We start from the raw sequence: 22,493 nt of genomic DNA, 5'->3' as shown, positions 1-22,493 counted from the left end.
CATGTCAGCACAGCTTGTAGTTATTCACTGATGGTGTTGGTGAATCACACAAGAATAAAGTAAGCACATGAGTAACCTACATATCTGAACTATGACATTTTTATGAGCAGAGATGAGTTATTTAAAACTCCATACACAACCCTTGAATATAAGGAATGCTGTTCAAATTAATTACACAGTCCTTGGGTACATGAGGACTTTTATAACCAACATACAACTGATGGGCAGTGTACATGCATCATAAACTGAGAGGGGCTTAATAACCCATATGTCAATTAAAATGCAAACTTCTAAGAAATGTCAAGCAATAATCATAAGTGTATGTGCTCATAAAAAGTATATGATTAATTTTAGCTAGGAATTATAAAAAAAGAAATAGCTTATTGCTTTTCTTATCAATGAATTTGCCAGTGAATTCTTGATTAAAACCATACACCATGGGAACAAGGATCGTTATTACTTTTGAAAATATTAATTTCTAACTCAGTTGTTACAGTCTCAATCCAATCATCTTTTAGCATGGTCAGTACTGGCACAGTGTCACAATAGATTATTATTTAAATAGCCCATCGTCAATACAGCTGAACATCAGCACTTGCTGAAAATTTCACGAAAGCACATACCAATCTCACAGCACCGATTACAGTGGCTGAAGCCCATTCACCAGATGAGAGAACACAAGAGTCCTTACCACAGAGTGCGAGAAAGAAATTCACACAGTATCACCAGTGTTTTTCTATAAAATGTTGAGATATTTTCTGTCCTTACAAGACAAAGGTGCACAATTAGGCCATTCAGTCCTTTAAGCCTACTCCGCCATTCCATCATGGCTGATGGACTTGCCCTCCACAGCCATCTGTGGCAATGAATGTCTTCCCCTGGAGAAATTCCCCATCACCTCTGTTCTGCACAAGGACTCCCTCACTGGAAATTCACCTGAGGGATTTTTGGTTGCTACATTGGGAGCACCATTTGGCATTAGTCATATTTTGGAGGATGATCAATGGTATTGACTATACCTAGCGACTGTGAATTGTCATTAATTCTTTCATGTTTCAAAGCACTCCCTATGTAATAGATATAGAGTCACCGAATAATATAGCATAGTAACAGGCCATTCAGCCTAATTCATCTATCCCAACCAAGATGCTTAACTAAGAACATAAGAACATAAGAAAGAGGAGCAGGAGTAGGCCATCTGGCCCATCGAGCCTGCCCCACCATTCAATAAGATCATGGCTGATCTGCCCATGGACTCATCTTCACCTATCTGCCTTTCTCCCATGACCCTTAATTCCCCTTCTATGCAAAAATCTATCCAACCTTGTCTTAAATATATTTACTGAGGTCATCTCCACTGCTTCATTGGGCAGAGAATTCCACAGATTCACCACCCTCTGGGAAAAGCAGTTCCTCCTCATTTCCACACTAAATCTACTCCCCCGAATCTTGAGGCTATGTCCCCTAGATCTAGTGTCACCTACCAGTGCAAACAACTTTCCTGCCTCTATCTTATCTACCCCTTTCATAATTTTATATGTTTTTATAAGAACTTCTCTCATTCTTCTGAATTCCAGTGAGTACAATCCCAGGCGATTCAATCTCTCCTCATAGACTAACCCCTCATAAGCTAGTCACAGTTGCCTGAGTTTTTCCTACCTATATAATGTAGCTATCCAAAAGTTTTTTTTTATTTTAGTTTTTATTGTACCTTTAAATAGATAATGCATGAACCTGTAGTCTTCTGATTTAAGACTTCACGACTAGGAACCTCCAGAGTTTGTTTATTTCTTTTACACTGATGAATTCACCCTATCCTCTGTGCTATTGTGCCAAATAAATTGAATTTGTACTGCTGTTGAATTCCCTTGATTTTCCATCATGAAACAAAAGCAGAATGAACACCTGGGGTTATCACTGAATAAAGCAAAATACTGCAGAAGTTGGAAATTTGGGATAGAAATCAAGAGTACGGGGAACACTTGGTCAGCAGCTATATAAATTGAAATAATAACCATTTAGACTTAGAGTGAGCCATAGCAGGAGAACAGGCCCTTTTGTCTGCAGAACATGTGCTGACCATCAGGAACCCCTTTAAGTCAGTCTTCTATTAATCCCATTTCATTCTATCCACTTTCCCATTAACTCCACTCGAGATTCTACCACACACAAGGGGAAGCTCATGGTGGCCAATTAATTTACTACCCAAAATCCTGGGGATGTAAGATAAAAACAGAGCACCTGGAGAAAACCAAGTGGTCACGGGGAGAACATGAAAACTTCCTACAGGCAGGGCCCGAGGACCAAACCCAGCCATGTCACTGTGCTGCCCACAGAAACATTTTGTGTTGGTAACCAAATTATAGACAATAGACAATAGGTGCAGAAGTAGACCATTTGGCCCTTCGAGCCTTCGATGGCTGATCAATTACTATCAATACCCTGTTCCTGCCTTGTCCCCATATCCCTTGATTCCCCTATCCATAAGATACCTATCTAGCTCCTTCTTGAAAGCATCCAGAGAATTGGCCTCCACTACCTTCCGAGGCAGTGCATTCCAGACCCCACAACTCTCTGGGAGAAGAAGTTTTTCCTTAACTCTGTCCTAAATGACCTACCCTTATTCTCAAACCATGCCCTCTGGTACCGGACTCTCCCAGCATCTGGAAAATATATTTCCTGCCTCTATCTTGTCCAATCCCTTAATAAACTTATATGTTTCAATCAGATCCCCTCTCAATCTCCATAATTCCAGAGTGTACAAGCCCAGTCTCTCTAACCTCTCTGCGTAAGACAGTCCAGACATCCCAGGAATTAAACTCGTGAATCTACGCTGCAATTCCTCTACAGCCAGGATGTCCTTCCTTAACCCTGGAGACCAAAACTGTACACAATACTCCAGGTGTGGTCTCACCAGGGCTCTGTACAAATGCAAGAGGATTTCCTTGCTCTTGTACTCAATTCCCTTTGTAATAAAGGCCAACATTCAATTAGCCTTCTTCATTGCCTGCTGCACTTGCTCATTCACCTTAAGTGACTGATGAACAAGGACTCCTAGATCTCTTTGTATTTCTCCCTTACCCAACTCTACACCATTTAGATAATAATCTGCCTTCCTGTTCTTACTCCCAAAGTGGATAACCTCACATTTATTCACATTAAACGCCATCTGCCAAGTATCTGCCCACTCACCCAGCCTATCCAAGTCACCCTGGATTCTCCTAACATCCTCATCCCATGTCACAGTGCCACCTAGCTTAGTATCATCAGCAAGTTTGCTGATGTTATTTTTTATGCCTTCATCCAAATTGTTAACGTAAATGGTAAACAGCTGTGGTCCCAATACCGAGCCCTGTGGCACCCCACTAGTCACCACCTGCCATTCCGAGAAACACCCATTCACCACTACCCTTTGCTTTCTATCTGCCAACCAGTTTTCTATCCATGTCAATGCCTTCCCCCCGATGCCCTGAGCTTTGATTTTACCCACCAATCTCCTATGTGGGACCTCATCAAATGCCTTCTGAAAATCGAGGTACATTACATCCACTGGATCTCCCCCGTCTAACTTCCTGGTTACATCCTTGAAAAACTCCAACAGATTAGTCAAGCATGATTTACCCTTGGTAAATCCATGCTGGCTCGGCCCAATCCTATCACTGCTATCTAAATATGCCACTATTTCATCTTTAATAATGGACTCTAGCATCTTTCCCACCACCGATGTCAGGCGGACAGGTCGATAGTTCTCTGTTTTCTCTCTCCCTCCTTTCTTAAAAAGTGGGATAACATTAGCCATTCTCCAATCCTCAGGAACTGATCCTGAATCTAAGGAACATTGGAAAATATTTACCAATGCATCCACAATTTCCAGGGCCACCTCCTTTAGTACCCTAGGATGCAGACCATCTGGACCTGGGGATTTGTCAGCCTTCAGTCCCATCAGTCTTCTCATCACCTTTTCCCTCCTAATGTCAATCTGTTTCATTTCCTCTGCTACCCTATGTCCTTGGCCCATCCATACAACTGGGAGATTGCTAGTGTCTTCCTTAGAGAAAACAGATCTAAAGTACTCATTAAATTCTTCTGCCATTTCTCTGTTTCCCCTAATAATTTCACCCAATTCATTCTTCAAGGGCCCAACATTGTTCTTAACTATCTTCTTTCTCTTCACATACCTAAAAAAGCTTTTGCTATCTTACTTTATATTCCTGGCTAGCTTGCATTCGTACCTCATTTTTTCTCCCCATATTGTCTTTTTAGTTAAGTTCTGTTGTTCCTTAAGAACTTCCCAATCATCTGTCCTCCCACTCACCTTAGCTCTGTCATATTTCCTTCTTTTTAAGGCTATGCAATCTCTGACTTCCTTTGTCAACCACTGTGGCCCCTTCCCCCCCTTTGAACCCTTCCTTCTCCGGGGGATGAACTGATTTTGCACCTTCTGCATTATTCCCAAGAATACCTTCCATTGCTGTTCCACTGTCTTTTCTGCTAGGATATCCATCCAGTTAACTTTGGCCAGCTCCTCCCTCATGGCTCCATAGTCTCTCCTGTTCATCTGCAACACTGACACCTCCGAGCTGCCCTTATCCTTCTGAAATTGCAGGTAAAAGCTTATCATATTGTGATCACTACCTTCTAATGGCTCCTTTACTGCGATATCGCTTATCAAATCCTGTTCATTACATAACACTAAATCCGGAATAGTCTTGTCCCTGGTCGGCTCTCGTACAAGCTGTTCCAAGAATGCATCCCATAAGCACTCTACAAACTCCCTATCCTGTGGTCCAGCACCAACCTGATTCTCCCAGTTCACCTGCATGTTGAAATCCCCCATAACTACTGCGACATTACCTTTGCCACATGCCAATGTTAACTCCCTATTCAACTTGCACCCAATATCCATGCTACTGTTTGGTGGCCTGTAGACAACACCCATTTGGGTCCTTTTTCCCTTACTGTTCCTCAGTTCTATCCACACAGACTCTACTTCTCCTGATCCTATTTCCCCCCTTGCAAAGGACTGAATCTCATTCCTCACCAACAGGGCCACCCCACCCCCCCTGCCCACATTTCTGTCCCTACGATAGCACGTATACCCTTGTACATTCATTTCCCAGGTCTGATCTCCCTGCAGCCATGTCTCCGTTATCCCAACACCATCATAGTTACCCATTCACACCTGGTCTTCAAGCTCATCCTCCTTATATCTGACACCATGCATTCAGATATAGAATTTTTAACCCATTTCTCCTCTCTCTGTTTGAATCACTGCTTATTGTGCTTAACCCAAGTTCCTGAACTCCTATCGGGCTATACGCTCCTAGAATTTTGTTGTCCTTCCTAAAATTACTTATTCTTTCAACACATTTAACTCCAGGTTCCATCAGAAACATCCCTCTGTACATGAGCCCTCCTTATCACTTGTTCCTCCCCACCTTCCTGTACTACATACTTAATATTCCGGAACCATTAAATTGTAACCCTTCCTCTAGCCAAAGATACTCTCTGATTCACTGAGTAATTTAGTCATTAATAATTGAATATTACTGATTTTAGCAATACTAGCATATTACTGTGGTCAAAGTTGCTGATAAAATCTCCGGTGTGTTGATTGTGGGAAGAAAATGGAGGTGAGTGCTTAGAGGGAAAGTTTAATTTCAATTTTTTACCGAGATTGACTGCATGTGAAAAGTGAGTTGTCAATCTATCAAAGAAAATTCCACTATCATACATTCACCACAGGAACAATAGACAATAGGTGCAGAAGTAGACCATTCGGCCCTTTGAGCCTGCAGCGCCATTTTGAGATCATGGCTGATCATCTACTATCAATACCCGGTTCCTGCCTTGTCCCCATATCCCTTGATTCCCCTATCCATAAGATACCTATCTAGCTCCTTCTTGAAAGCATCCAGAGAATTGGCCTCTACTGCCTTCCGAGGCAGTGCATTCCAGACACCCACAACTCTCTGGGAGAAGTTTTTCCTTAACTCTGTCCTAAATGACCTACCCCTTATTCTCAAACCATGCTCTCTGGTACTGGACTCTCCCAGCAGCTGGAACATATTTCCTGTCTCTATCTTGTCCAGTCCCTTAATAATCTTATATGTTGCAATCAGATCCCCTCTCAATCTCCTTAATTCCAGCGTGTACAAGCCCAGTCTCTCTAACCTCTCTGTGTAAGACAGTCCAGACATCCCAGGAATTAACCTCATGAATCTACGCTGCACTTCCTCTACAGCCAGGATGTCCTTCCTTAACCCTGGAGTCCAAAACTGTACGCAATACTCCAGGTATGGACTCACCAGGGCTCTGTACAAATGCAAGAGGATTTCCATGCTCTTGTACTCAATTCCCTTTGTAATAAAGGCCAACATTCCATTAGCCTTCTTCACTGCCTGCTGCACTTGTTCATTCACCTTCAGTGACTGATGAACAAGGACTCCTAGATCTCTTTGTATTTCTCCCTTACCTAACTCTACACTGTTCAGGTAATAATCTGCCTTCCTGTTCTTACTCCCAAAGTGGATAACTTCACACTTATTCACATTAAACGCCATCTGCCAAGTATCTGCCCACTCACCCAGCCTATCCAAGTCACCCTGAATTCTCCTAACATCCTCATCACATGTCACACTACCACCCAGCTTAGTATCATCAGCAAATTTGCTGATGTTATTCTCAATGCCTTCATCTAAATCATTGATGTTAAAATCGTAAACAGCTGTGGTCCCAATACCGAGCCCTGTGGCACCCCACTAGTCACCACCTGCCATTCCGAGAAACACCCATTCACCGCTTCCCTTTGCTTTCTATCTGCCAACCAGTTTTCTATCCATGTCAATGTCTTCCCCCCAATGCCATGAGCTTTGATTTTACCCACCAATCTCCTATGTGGGACCTTATCAAATGCCTTCTGAAAATCGAGGTACACCACATCCACTGGATCTCCCCCATCTAACTTCCTGGTTACATCTTCGAAAAACTCCAACAGATTAGTCAAGCATGATTTACCCTTGGTAAATCCATGCTGGCTCGGCCCAACCCTATCACTGCTATCTAGATATGCCACTATTTCATCTTTAATAATGGACTCTAGCATCTTCCCCACCACCGATGTCAGGCGGACAGGTCGATAGTTCTCTGTTTTCTCCCTCCCTCCTTTCTTAAAAAGTGGGATAACATTAGTCGTTCTCCAATCTTCAGGAACTGATCCTGAATCTAAGGAACATTGGAAAATGATTACCAATGGATCCGCAATTTCCAGGGCCATCTCCTTTAGTACCCTAGGATGCAGACCATCTGGACCTGGGGATTTGTCAGCCTTCAGTCCCATCAGTCTACTCATCACCGTTTTCTTCCTAATGTCAATCTGTTTCATTTCCTCTGCTACCCTATGTCCTTGGCCCATCCATACAACTGGGAGATTGCTTGTGTCTTCCTTAGTGAAGACAGATCTAAAGTACTCATTAAATTCTTCTGCCATTTCTCTGTTTCCCATAACAATTTCACCCAATTCATTCTTCAAGGGCCCAACATTGTTCTTAACTATCTTCTTTCTCTTCACATAACTAAAACAGCTTTTGCTATCCTCCTTTATATACCTGGCTAGCTTGCGTTCATACCTCATTTTTTCTCCCTGTATTGTCTTTTTAGTTAAGTTCTGTTGTTCCTTAAAAATTTCCCAGTCATCTATCCTCCCACTCTCTTTAGCTCTGTCATACTTCCTTTTTTTTAATGTGATGCAATCTCTGACTTCCTTTGTCAACCACTGTGGCCCCTTTCACCCCTTTGAATCCTCCCTTCTCTGGGGGATGAATTGATTTTGCACCTTATGCATTATTCCCAAGAATACCTGCCAATGCTGTTCCACTGTCTTTTCTGCTAGGATATCCGTCCAGTCAACTTTGGCCAGCTCCTCCTTCATGGCTCCATAGTTTCCCCTGTTCATCTGCAACACTGACACCTCCGAGCTGCCCTTATCCTTCTCAAATTGCAGATAAAAGCTTATCATATTATGATCACTACCCCCTAAAGGCTCCTTTACTGCAAGATCGCTTATCAAATCCTGTTCATTACATAACACTAAATCCGGAATAGTCTTGTCCCTGGTCGGCTCTCGTACAAGCTGTTCCAAGAATGCATCCCATAGGCGCTCTACAAACTCCCTATCCTGTGGTCCAGCACCAACCTGATTCTCCCAGTTCACCTGCATGTTGAAATCCCCCATAACTACTGCGACATTACCTTTGCCACATGCCAATGTTAACTCCCTATTCAACTTGCACCCAATATCCATGCTACTGTTTGGTGGCCTGTAGACAACACCCATTTGGGTCCTTTTGCCCTTACTGTTCCTCAGTTCTATCCACACAGACTCTACTTCTCCTGATCCTATTTCCCCCCTTGCAAAGGACTGAATTTCATTCCTCACCAACAGGGCCACCCCACCCCCTCTGCCCACATTTCTGTCCCTACGATAGCACGTATAGCCTTGTACATTCATTTCCCAGGTCTGATCTCCCTGCAGCCATGTCGCTGTTATCCCAACAACATCATAGTTACCCATTCGCACCTGATCTTCAAGCTCATCCGCCTTATTTCTGACACTTCGTGCATTCAGATATAGAATTTTTAGCCCATTTCTCCTCTCTCTGTTTGAATCTCTGCCTGTTATGCTTAACCCAGCTCCCGACTCCCATCGGGCTATATGCCCCTAGAATAGTAATCTGCCTGGGTATTGGAAGAATCTCTGTTAGCACATTTCCAGGAAATCATTCCAGCAGACAATTGGGAAAGACTTTCTCACAGTCTGTCTTCCTCCCTGATCGTCTCCCAATCCCAGTTGTTCTGTTTGTCTTTCATCCTGTCTGCGTGCCGCTTATAATCTCACTTTTCTCTCTGCATCATACTTTTTTTCTCATTTGTCTTCCTACCTTCAGTTTGGAAAATAGGCAGCTAATGACATTTCACACGCCAGCAAGATGCTGCCCTGTGCAGGTTAGAGTTGTTAAGGCAATATTTGTAAGGTGTGAAGGTTTTCTTTTCTGCAAATGGATGCACATATTCCCAAATGTTAATGTCACCTCCTCTAATTCCCATGAGTAACGTGGTGTCTTTTAAGGCACCAAACAGTCTGGTAAGGAAATACCAGAAGCCTGAACTAAACAGAACTGTACCTGTGCATGCAGCCAACTGAGACATTTCCCATTGCCCAATCAATTGGCATCTACGGTAGGAAGCGTAATAGTGATATTGTTGCTGGACTGGCATTTTCATTGCTCAACACTTTATCTACATTGTCTGATCCCTGATATAGCCTATTTACAGTATGAGATACAATCTATATATGTAGATTGTTGGGGGGGGGGGGGGTGGTAATGGTAGCATAGCAGTTAGTGCAATGTTTTAACAGTATTCAGCTGTAAAATTGGAGTTAAATTCCTGCCACCATCTGTAAGGTGTTTGTACATTCTCCTCATAACTGCTTGGTTTCCTCCAGGTGCTCTGGTTCCTCCCACGTTCCAAAGGCGTACAGTTGGGTTATTAAGCTGTTGGCATGCAGTGTTGGTCCCAGAAGTATGGTGACACTTGCATACTGTCCAAAGCAACCTTTGCTGATTGGACCCCAAACATAAAGCAAGCTGTGAGATCTTGCTGCCAACAAACTGTCTTTTAGATGTCCTATATTACAATGATGTCAATTACTCCGAGAGCACCATATTTCTTTGGGATGACCCAAAAAGTGAAAATGCAGTATAACAGCATCTTCCTGTGTTTTTTGTCTGGCCCTTTGGATACTTATTTTTGGTCAGCTTATTTTCCCACCATTAAGGTGGATGAAAAGAGAAAACGTTGAGCAAGTCAGGCAGCATCCATTGAGAGAGAAGAGGAGCCAAAGTATCATATTCTTGTGAAAGGTCATTGACTTGAAACCTTAACTGTATTTCCCTTTCCACAGATGCTGCTTGACCTGCTGACTGTTTCCAGCAGTATCTGGTTTGTTCCGGGATCTGCAAACTAGAAAAGCAAAGCCCCATGTTCCACTCCAAGGGCATGAACATTGAATTTTCCAATGGGTGGAGCTAAGATGGTGCCAAAGAATGACTTCTTCAAGCTCATCTGTTAAACAGCTTAAATTCCTCTCTATAATGGCTCTTCTTTTTTCCTTTTCAAAATGGTTGGGGTCCTGTTAAAATCTGTGATCTGCAGCTGCACCCAAACTGCAGTTCTTCACAGTGGTGGGTTCGCGCTCCTGGAGCTTGCCAACCAGCTGTTTTCACTCTCTCCAGGAGTGGCCTGGTAGACGTGCACAATGGGGTGTAGCCTAGCACAGCCTAGTGGACTTGATTTCTCACTGGTGTAAGTAACTGAGGTGCCACGGGTAATCAGAACATCGCGACAGCATACTCGACTGTCGGAGACCTCTCCGCTCGAGCAATTGTTCCCTCTCGATGGTGAGGGGGAGTTTGCTGCCAATTCTCATGTCAATAAGTGCAACGCAGCAGACTGTAACATCCTAACAGCGAGCTGTGGAAGGGCACACCTCTCCGTCACATGTTAGTGAGAGCGAGAGCATGTTGAATTGTTCTGTAAATAATGCTTTTTTGTTGGACTTTGAAGGCTTTGCTATTGCTTGCTAGGTGGGTGGTCGGTGCTGATGCCTCCTGCTGGAGCAAGAGGGAGGAGGAGAGGGGGAGAATTGATGCTTTGCCACTGCTTGCCATGGGAGGCAGGTGGGTGGGGTGGGAGGGTTTGTGGTTCTAACATTTTTCTGTCACTCATTCTTTGGAGGTTTTGCTTCTGTTTCGTGGATGTCTGCGGAGAGTAGGGATTTCAGGTTGTACTCCGTACACATTCTCTGGTATTAAATGGAACCCAAACCATTTCCAGGTTTTTCCTTTCCCTCTCCTACCCATCCTCCCAGCTCTCTCTTTCCCTTTGTTCATATTTCCTTTCCATACCATCCCCCTTTTCTAGATTTACCCTGTCTGGTCCTAACCCCAATCCCTCCTTTATCTGATTCCCATCCTCTTTAGCTCCCTTCCCCTCCTCCCTCCCCTATTTGGTTCCATCTGTCTATCATCCCTCGCCTCATTTGATTCCACCCCTTACACTGCAGCCTCTTGACTCATCACTCCCTCTCACCTCTTTGTGCTACCTTCCTTCTACCAAACTTCTGCTTCATACTTTTACGAATAAAGTTGATTTTGAATTCTCCTTGCCTCCACAGATGCTGCTTGACACGTTGAGTTACTACAGCAATTTACGTATTTCTTTTCTCCTGATTAAATATAATCAGTTTCATGGAAAATATGTGTTATCACCCATTTGGTGACACACACACTGATGGCAAACTTATAATTTCTTATGCTTAGTGGTTGCTGGCATATCTTTTGTGTCTGAGGAAAGAACTGTCAGAAGTAATAGCAATGAATACATAGTAAGATCATTCAGTGTTTTTTTAGGCATATACAAATATCAGCAACTGCAAAATGCAGTTCTTAATTATCTGGAACATTTGTTGTTAGCTTGGTCTTCATGGAGAATAGAAGGAGGCATGGGATGAAAGAGGAATCAATCCTACGGCAAGAAGATCAGCAAGTTCTACCAGTCAGGGACTCGTCAGCTCGTCTAGGAGAAGGAAATCTCTGACGTCAAACCTCTGCTGCCTTGTGGCTGTACCCACTCATGGGGAAGGCTTTGGGTGTAAACCCCGAGGAAAACTCCAGAGCTGGAGTCCTTTACGCAGTCCTACGTTGAGTTCAACACTGACTGGTAACTCCTACGATGCTGCTGGTACCAAACTATATCAGTCTCTGCCATTTCTTTGGGTTCATCAGATGCATGGAGAGGGGGAGCTTGCTACAAGGGCAGCAGCTTGCACTCCACATTGAACTGCCCGGACTTGAGTATCTCGACAGCTAAGATGCAATATCCATGGATGACACTGACCAGCCTCAGTCACTCTACCAACATGGATCCGTCTATGGCTAGACTGGTGAACCCTTCAGAACTGAGGGATTGCAAAGTGGGTATGAAAATCAGAGTGAGAAGAGGGTACAGAGTAGCAGAGGAAGACTAAAATTACAGCAATGTGGAATCAAAGTGTTAATTGGCCAGCACGAGGCTTAATGAGAAACAGTCAGATGATAGAAAAGATCATCAGTGAGATTGAACGCTAATGTAGTGGGCAGGTGGAGCATGCCATGGGAACAATTAAAAATTCAATTTCCCACCAAATGCACTAAACACACAAAAAATTACTCTAATTATATGCCAGATGGATGTACTTAAAAGATAACAAACTTTCTTCATTTTCAGTCGGCAAATAAATTCTGTTTCAAAACATGAACTCTGCGTAAGAAATCTTTCTTGGCTACAGAGCTGCATAAAGGTGCATTTAAAGGACATTTGGCCCATTGTTTCTCTGGTGAGTCTTGAAGAGGCCAAACCAATTTTCCTACACTCCTGCTCCTTCCTCTCACTCCTGCAGAATTTATTCTTCGCATATTTATCCAGCTCATTTCTCAAAGCAACAAATATTTCTTACCCACTAGGCAGTGCTTTCTAAGCTGCAGACTCTCGTAGAATAAAAAATATATGACCCATTGTCATCTCTGGTTCTTATGTCAATCATTTCAAGAATGTAAATTCCTGTCACCTACCACTGACTGTAGCTTTGGAAGCAGTTCCCCTTCATTAACTCTTTCGAAACACTTCACATTTTAATCACATCTCTAAAATCTTACAGCATTTGCTAGAGTCTTTGGGAGGTCACCAAGGTTCTACAGGTGTACCATAGAGAGCATTTTGCCCAGTTGGACACCATCTGGTATTGAGGAGCCAATATACAGGATCAGAAAAAGCTGCAGAAGGTTTGTACGCACAGCCTGCTCCATCATGGGCACTAGCATCTCCAAAATCGAGCCTATCTTGAATAGGTAATCCCTCAGGAAGATGGCATCTATCATTAAGGAGCTTCACCATCCAGGGCTTGCCCTCTTTTCATTTCTACCTTCAGGGAGCATGAAGGCACACCGTTAATGTTTTAGGAACAGCTGCATCCCCACTGCCATCAGATTTCTGAATCGGCCATGAACCCCTGAACACTACCTCACTTTGGCTCCCTTTATACACTACTTAATGTTATACATTTCTGGTTGTAGCTTATTGCATTTTTTAATGTATGGCAATGTACTGCCACCCACTAACTAACAAATTCCATGACAAATGTCAGTGATAATAAATCTGATTCTGATTCACTGATCTGAGGAAAGCAACCATAACTAACTTAAGCTGGAATTCCCCTTCTCTCCAGTCATGTTGGTAAATCTCTTCTGCTGAACCTTGTTTACTGAAGCACTTGCTGAATGGTGAGTTGCCAAAAAAGGCAGGCTTCAGATGAAACTCAGCTACCTGTGTAAAACTGTCTCTTCCTGTGTGAGCCTTTTACTCAGAGACCACCAGCTCCCACTCAGGGCATCCCACACGGTGGATGCATGATCAGAATGGCATTAACGGTTAGTAAGTTGGCGACCACTTTTTCACTGCATTGCCATTCACAAGCACTTAAAATTACTTGTTGTTGAGTGCCACCGACCCCGTGGATAGTGCAGATGTGCAGAGGGATTTTGTGGAAAGAGACAGAAGTAGATTGCCAGACTCAGATACTGCTGCTTCCCAGGGACCCTGGCCGGATTCGAACTCAGGACCATCTGTCTCAAAGTCCAGTGCTGACGCCACTACACCAGCAACCGGCCTACCACTTAGTACATCTAAAAAAGAGAATAATATTAAAACAATTAACAATGTTAAACATGGACAGATATATGTACACACACAAAAACCCCCATAAACACACACACAGACAGGTTCATACACTTAATAGCTTTTAAAGTACTGTACTGCAATTAAATCAAACTCATGTTCCTTTCACCATTCTCCATGAGTGCAGGCATTCCCAGGGCTGCAAAAGCTGCAGCTGGCACAGCTCTGTTTGGGTCCATGAGGAGTCCCTTTAGCACAGGGCAGGTCCCAGGTCTATTTCAGCCTCCAGGCATGAATTACAGGGCTGTATACAGTCATATTTGCAGCTCTGTGTAGAAGACTGTAAGGTACTTTATTTGTGCTAAACTGTAGAAGCATATGGATGTGGAGGTGTTTACTCATAAATCCTTAAAGATAGAGGGAAAGTGGAGAAGAAATGGAGAAGAAATCGTAGAGACTTTAAGACTAATGCATGGAAGCCATCTACAACTATCTTATCTACATAATTCACATATTTCTCCCAACTTGAAGAATTTTCTTCAGCCTTAAAAAGAATTCTGTTTTCCTCCAATAATGCATGGAAGTTTTACTCCATCCTCACAAACAACTGAGTATCTTTTGTTTAACATTTGTGGTCAGCCATCAAAGTCCAAATATGAATCTTTTTTATTGCCTCCTCTTTCAAACAAGGGGTTCGTTGACCATTCCAACATTATGAGACACATCATTTCTACATTGCCTTTGCTGAATTCTGTGCTCAAGATCATATAACATACTCCTTGTAATAAAGCAATTTTAATAAATAATGTTTTCAGAGGGCAAATCTTGTTAAACCTTTACAAATTACCAGGTAGGCCTCATGTGGACTGCTGTGAAAAGCTTGAGGTCCATATTTCAGGAAGAATTAGCAGACCTTGAAGATATGAATGATGTCAGGAATAAGGAATCTTCAGTCCTGGAGGAGATGGAAAAGCAGGGATTATTTCTGTTCAGAGCAGTGAAGGTTAAAGTGAGATTTAATGAAGGGTCTTCTAAAGGCTGAGACAATGAGGTAGATATTACTGGGAACATTCAGCAGGTCTGACAGCATCAGTGCAAAGTGAAACAGAGTTAACATTTCAGGTCAATGGACCTTCTTAAGACCTGATCGATGGTCCCTGACCTGAAGTATTGATCCTGCCTCTCTATTGACAAATGACCTGCTAAGTGTTTCCAGCATTTTCTTACCTTATTCCAATGGAAAGAGAAACAGTTAACATTTCAGTTCAATAGCCTTTCATCAGAGGGGCTGGTTAAGTTCCGATGAAAGGTCATTGACTTGTTAAGTTAACTTTGGATTCTCTCTGCATAGATAGAGAAGGTGGCTAAGAAAGCACACAGGATATGTGCCTTTATTGGCAGAGATAAGGTTGTGTTTAGAACAAACAATTAGGAAAACAAATTGTGCTTCACTTTCCTTACCGTTTACTTTGAGTGCAAGAGTGCAGGTTGCCTCGGACAAGAATTTTATGCATACAGTGTTGGTTTCATGTCTTTATAACAGAGGGAGTGCAGCAAAAATTAATCAGTCCAGTTCCTGGGATGGCAGGTCTATCATATGAGGTGAAGCTGAAAACACCTGCCTCTGTTTTTGAGAGGTGACCTCTTTGAAGTATACAAGTTTATCAGAAGCCTCTATAAAGTAGTTACAAGGACTAATGTGAGGAGAAATATCTCCATTCAGAAGTTCTGGATCTTTGGAATCAGAATCAAGTTCAATATGTCTTGGAATTGTCCACCCTGAGGAGTCACGAAGATGCAGATATTATTTTCATTCAAAACAGAGCTCAGTAGATCTCTGGATGTTAAATAACTCAAAGTATGTGTAGAACAGGAGCATGATGTCTGATTTAGAAATTCAGCCATCATGTTGCTGAATAGGGAGCAGACTCGAGAACTGAAAATCTATCCTGCTCCTATCTACTTGTGCTCAAAGTCCAAAATTCTAGACCATAAGATATCAGAGCAGAATTAGGCCATTTGGCCCATTAAGTCTGCTCCTCTATTTCATCATGGCTGATCCAATTTTCCTCTCAGCCTCAAACTCCTGCCTTCTCCCCGTATCCTTTCATGACTTAGGCAATTAAGAATCTATCAACCTCTGCCTAAAATATACATACAGGATTGGCCTCCAAAGCTGCCTGTGACAAAGAATTCCACAGATTCACCACCCTCTGGCTAAAGAGATTCCTCCTCCCCATTCTAAAAAGACACCCCTCTATTCTAAGGTTGTGTCCTCTGGTCTTAGTCTCTCCCATCATCAGAAACATCCTCTCCACATCCATTCTTTCAAGGCCTTTCACCACTTGACAGGTTTCAATGAAGTCACCCTTCATTCTTCTGAATTCCAGTGAATACAAGCCCAGAGCCATCAAACATTCTTCATATGACCAGGCATTCAATCCTGGAATCATTTTCATGAAATTTCTTTAAACTCTCTACAGTTTCAGCACATCATTTCTAAGATAAAGGACCCAAAACTGCTCAGAATACTCTAAGTGAGGCCTCACTAGTGCTTTACAAAGTCTTAACATTACATATTTGCTTTTCTATTCCACTCCTCTAGAAATGAATGCTAACACTGCATTTGCCTTCCTCACCACAGACTCAAACTGCAAATTAACCTGCACAAAGACTCCCAAATCCCTTTACACCTCACATTTTTGTATTTTCTCTCCACTTAGAAAATAGTCAACCCTTTCATTTCTTCTACCAAAATGTATGATCGTACACCTCCTGCCACTATAGTCTATCTGCCATTTCTTTGTCCATTCTCCTAATCTGTCTAATTTCTTCTGTATCTTCTCTACTTTCTCGGAACTACCTGCCCATCCACCTATCCTCATATCTTCTGGAAACTTTGCAACAAAGTCAACAATTTCATCATTCAAATCATTGACATATAATGTAAAAAGAATTGGTCACAACATAGACCCCTGTAAAACATACTAGCCACTGGCAGCCAACCAGAAAAGGCTTCCTTTATTCCCACTATTTGCTTCCTGCCAATTAGCCACTGCTTTATCCATACTAGAATCTTTTCTGTAATACCATGGGCTCGTAGCTTGTTAAGCAGCTTCGTGTGTGGCACCTTGTCAAAGGCCTTCTGAAAATCGAAGTACACACATGAACTGATTATCCTTTGTCTATCCTGCTTGTTATTTCTTCAAAGAAATCCAACAGATTTGTCAGGCAAGATTTTCCCTTGAGGAAACCATGCTGATTACAGCCTATTTTATCGTGTCCCTCCAAATACTCTGAGAACATCCTTAACAATCGACTCCAACATCTTCCCAACCGCTCTCAGACTAACAGGACCATAGTTTCCTTTCTGCCCCTCTCCCTTCTTGAAGAGTGAAGTGACATTTGCAAATTTCCAGTTGTCTGGAACCATTTCAGAGCCTAGTGATTTTTGAAAGACAGGGCATAACTAAAGTACGATGTACTCTTATGGTCATTACACTACAGTAAAGATATGATAGCTCTAGCGATGGTGCAGAGGAGATCTATAAGAACGTTACCAGGGATGATGTGTACATGTGTAATGCCCTGGTTAAGATTTCTAGTGCTATACCGTGAGGTAGATTATATTAGCAGTTTCCTGTAGAAACAGTGTGTACTGCTGGTAGAATGTTTTGGTTTCAGCTTAAGATAAGAAGCCCTGCTGCTCAACTTAGGAATGTGGCATCAGCCAGTCGGGATGTTGAGATCTGGAGAAAGTCCTAGGGAGAGGGGCTGGAGAGAGTCTTGTGACAGTCAGTAGTCTAGCTTGGGGGCCTTCCGTCTGTAGCTGTGGAGCAAGAGAGAGAAGGGAAGGTGCCCCCAGAAGTTCTTGGTGCAGACGAATGGCTCCAAAGAGAAAGGGAAGTACTCCAGAGAGAGAGAGCCGGGTGCTCAAGATGGTCTTTGAGGGGAGTTTGAAAATGTGGTGGGTGGTTTCATGTAGGCTGTGGATCCAACACGTGAGTAAGAGATACACTCCCGAGTACTCTAGTTTGAGCTCCAACGGTCATGTACACATTGGGCTGATTTAATTGTAATGGGCCCTTTTATTCTTTTTTTCTTTTTCCTAATAACCGTTTGGTAAAGCTGAAATTAGTAAATATACTTCCTTTATAATTTTATGCAGTGTACAATCTCTTATTTCTTGCCAACCGATAATTGTGTATGGGCAGTACTTACAGAGCATTTGCTCAAATCAAGGTTTCTTTAACAAGAACATCACGCTGTTCCTGTTTGGTTGAACCCCAAATCACACCAACCTGAGAAGTCGTCGTGGCTACTCCTCGAGGTCGAGGATGACGGTCTTTGTTCAGTTGATCTATTTTTGAGCTCTCAAGTGGCTTGAGAAGCCCATTGGTTTATGAAAGGAGACATTCTTATCACTGGGTCATGTGGGTGTTAGCAGGGGTAGCTAAAGAGCCAAGAAATCATCTGGGGATTTCTCAGATGCCATGTGACTGCTGTATGAGAATTGATTCAATACCTTTGATTTGCACCCTATGCAAACTTCTTCTTTATTAGTTATTTTTCATCATAAAAACTAATTTTAAAAGAATTGATTAAGCGGTTTGTGTGTTTAAACTAGTGTTGGGGAAAGTGATTAAGGTACTCTATTATGCATGCCGTAGGGACTAAGTTTTGGTGTGATTCAAAGAAATTATCCACAAATAACACATGTGTTCTGAGTGGGGTGGACATCTGAAGCCCTGATGAACTGTTAATTAGAGTCCTGAGTTCTGTAGGACTGTTGGGGAAAGTTACACTGATTGAATGGCACTTTGACCAATCAGCTGGTAAGGATATTGTGTTAGTCCACACCAGCAGTGACATAGACTAAGGTCATGTTGCATGGTACATTAGGAGGTGGGACCATGGGCAATCCATATCTTTGGAGAAGTGGGAAAGATAGCTGAGGGTGAAGTCTTTAAAAATAAGTTGTTCTCATTTCTGCAAAGTGAGGGAAAAGAGTTGTCTGATGTGAAATGGTCCTTCATTGGTTGGTTTCAATTCTGAGCTGGTTTCCACTGTTACATCAGTAGTTGATAAATGTCAAAGTTATCATAGGCTGAGAGTGTTCTCTGGAGTCAAGCCCACCCCCGATGGAGAAGAAGATTATGGGGCTTGGAGTGAGTAGACATCTCGGTTTCTGAATGAATGGCAGTGCACAAGTAAAATAAAAAAACAGAGACTGGTAGAGAGGTTAAAGTGTTCAGTGGCTGATATGGTGAGGCTCCTAAAGGCAGAAAACCCATTAGCCATAAGAACATAAGAAATAGGAGCAGGAGTAGGCCATCCGGCCCATCGAGCCTGCCCCACCATTCAATAAGATCATGGCTGATCTGTCCATAAACTCAACTCCATCTACCTGCCTTTTCCCCATAACCCTTAATTCCCCTACTATATAAAAACCTATCTAACTGTTTCTTAAATATATTTAGTGAGGAAGCCTCAACTGCTTTCCAGGGCAGAGGATTCCACAGATTCACCATGTGCTTGGAAAAACAGTTTCTCCTCATCTCCGTCCTACGTCTTCTCCCCTGAATCTAATTAATTGCAAGATATGAAAAATGCTTTTGGCATTACTGAAAGAGAAGCCGATCTGATGGTGAAGCTTAGGTACACATTCCAGGAGGAAGGTGAGAAGCTGTCGGCCTATATTTTCAGGTTGGAGAAGCCGCTGCACTGTTTGTGCCACAAAGGGCACATTCAACTGTCTGAGAGAAATTGCTCAAGGATGGAGCAAGTTGAGAAGGGGGCACTGTCACATGACATGGTTGCTCTATATATCAAATGACACCAAGGTACCCCCTCCTCCATCTTCTATCATGTTACTCAAAGAGGTTAGAGAAGAGGAAAATGTGATTGAGAAGTGGGACACTTCCAGAAGCCGAGTAGTGTCTTCAGTGGATACTAAAGAGATGGAGCATTTGAGGAATAAGGTGGAGAACCTTTGAGCTGATCTGATGTTGGCTAATGCTTCAGCTAAACGTACATGTCCTTTCGGAAACTTGACCCACCAGTAGAACTTACGATGCAGAAAAGGGTTTCTTGACTAGAGTGGCGACTGGTATTTTCTGTTACAAATGTGAAGAAGATGGACATTTCAAGCGAGACTGTGGGGGGGGCAGGAAAATTCTCAAAAAGTAAACTTGTGGTTAATCAAACGGAGAAGAAAAGAGACAAAACTAAGGAGCGACCCAGTAAAGGAATGGGTTGGCATCTCGGAGAGAATATGCTCCAGACAGCGTATCAAGGGAAATACTAAAGTGCCAAACACTATTCCTGAAGGCTTAGTGGGACCAAGCTCTGATGTATCCATATGGATTGAAGGTATTAATACTAGGGCCATACTTGACACAATACTCCAAATATGGTTTGAAAAACGCCTTATAAAGTCTCAGCATTACATCCAAGCTTTTATATTGTAGTCCTCTGGGAATGAATACTAACATTGCATTTACCTTCCTGACCACCGACTCAACCTACAAGTTAACATTTAGAGAATCCTGAGTTGTTTGTCCAGCTAGCATAAAATATGAAACACAGAAGCTAATGAATTTCTCAATAATTTCAATCACATCTCAAACTATGATGATAAAGATTTAGTGATAATCCAACAGGAGGTAATTAAGTAATGCTAGGTATAGGATTTTGTAGAATACCAAAATTCTCTCTGTGAATAAGCAGTGTCTGGGTATAATTTGAGAGTGAAGTGACCACATTTGATTGAGATTAGAAATATGCACTCAGCTGGCTAGGGATGAAATAGGAAAATGCCACAAAATACAGAATCCCATAAGCAGCAGAAAATAGTTGAAGAAATTAAATATTGACTGCAAGTACCCTAACCAATTCTTGAACATTTTATTGCCTGACTTTACTCAATAGCCATGAATTCCCTCAGTCCATTCAATCACTATTAAATTAATGGGCAATTACCATTCTGTAATTTAACAAAACATGATATACAAAGCTAACATTTGGATAATTGATTGCAATCAGTGATCTAAGAAGCTTAATTATGGGGGAATGGTAAAGTGGGATTTTCTACTATTCAAATATAGCAGCATCAGTCTGCTCCATTCAATACATTAATGAAACCTATGTTACTCGCAGTATGGCGTCAATTATCAGATGGACGCTATGGTCTTTTGAGGGCAAGTATTGAACGTCTAAAGCAATAGACAAAAAGCTGGAAGAACTCAATGGAACAGGCAGCATCTATGGAGGGAAATGGACAGTGGGCATTTTGAGTTAAAACCCTTCGTCATGATGAAAAGTAGAGAGGAGAGAGCCAGCATAAAAATGTGGAAGGGATGGAGCAAGAGCTGGCAGGTGATAGTTATGTGGATCCAAGAGGCAGGGTAAAATGTGCTTGTGGAAATAACAATATTTATTGTTGAGGGAAATGGGAGAAATACCAGGATAAATACCAACATATCTGGGAAATCCTTCAGGACAAACTGTGACATTGACAACACTCCTGAGTAGGAATTTAATCAAAATATGAACCCTTGTTTTTTTAGAAAATAGAACATTATCTTCTACCTACCAGTATGATCTTATATAGCATCTTCAAATTAGTAATATTAGGAGAATAACACTGTACCACACAAAGGGATATAGAGGAGGGGAATCAGTACTTGACTGAACAGCAATGAAAGAGATCCTAGGGAATCCAGCCATCTTGTCAGATCATAGACTGGAGGAGTTAACAAGGAGAGAAAAGCAAATGAAAGCACATGAACCAACTAAGACAGAAAACTCCTTTGGAAGTGCCAAAACAATCTGATGAAGGCAAAGGTGTGGAGGTGGTGTATCTGGACGGTAATGAGGCATTTGACAAGGTTTCCTATGGTAGGCTTATTCAAAAAGTCAGGAGGCATGGAATCCAAGGAAACTTGGCTGCACAGATTCAGAATTGGCTTGCCGACAGAAGGCAGAAGGTGGTAGTGGATGGAACGCAGACTGCCTGGAAGTCTGTAACCAATGCTGCTCTGCCAGGGTCAATACTGGGATCATTGCTCTTTTTCACTTCAACAAATGACCTTGATGAGGAGATGGGGAGGGTAGGATAGCAAATTTGCATATGACTCAATGGTTGATGGTGTTGTGGATAGTATAGAAGATTTATTTGGTTGCAACAGGATGTTGATATGGTTTAGAGCTGGCCAAGAAGTGGCAGATGGAGTTCAATATGAAAAAGGGTGAAGGAATTCACTTTGGAATGTTGAACACAAAGGCAGGCTATGGAGTTAATAGCAGGATTCTTAACATTTTGGAGAAACAGAGGGACCTTGGGGTCCATGTCCATAGATCCCTTAAAGTTGCAGTAGTTGAGAAAGTACAAAGTGGTGTGGGCTTTTATTATTTGGGGATTTAGTTCAAGACCACACTTGAACACAAGTGTGAACATTTATTATTGGAGGGATTTGGAGGCTTTAGAGAGGGTGCAGAGGGCATTTACCAGGATTCTGTCTGGATTTAGCAAGTTAAGGCTTTCCTCTGTGGAGAGAAGGAAGATGAGGGGGTAGGAAGGGGAAAGGTGGGAGATGAGTTGGACGTGTATAAAATGATAAGAGGCAGAGGTAATGGAAAGAGAATGGATAATGGGGACTCTTAACTAGAGCAGAAATGGCCAGTACGGGGTGGGGGCATAACTTTAAGGTGTTTGAGGG

The sequence above is a fragment of the Hypanus sabinus genome, chromosome 30 (genome assembly GCF_030144855.1).
Source record: "Hypanus sabinus isolate sHypSab1 chromosome 30, sHypSab1.hap1, whole genome shotgun sequence".
Classification (NCBI taxonomy): domain Eukaryota; kingdom Metazoa; phylum Chordata; class Chondrichthyes; order Myliobatiformes; family Dasyatidae; genus Hypanus; species Hypanus sabinus.
This window is presented reverse-complemented; position numbering follows the sequence as displayed.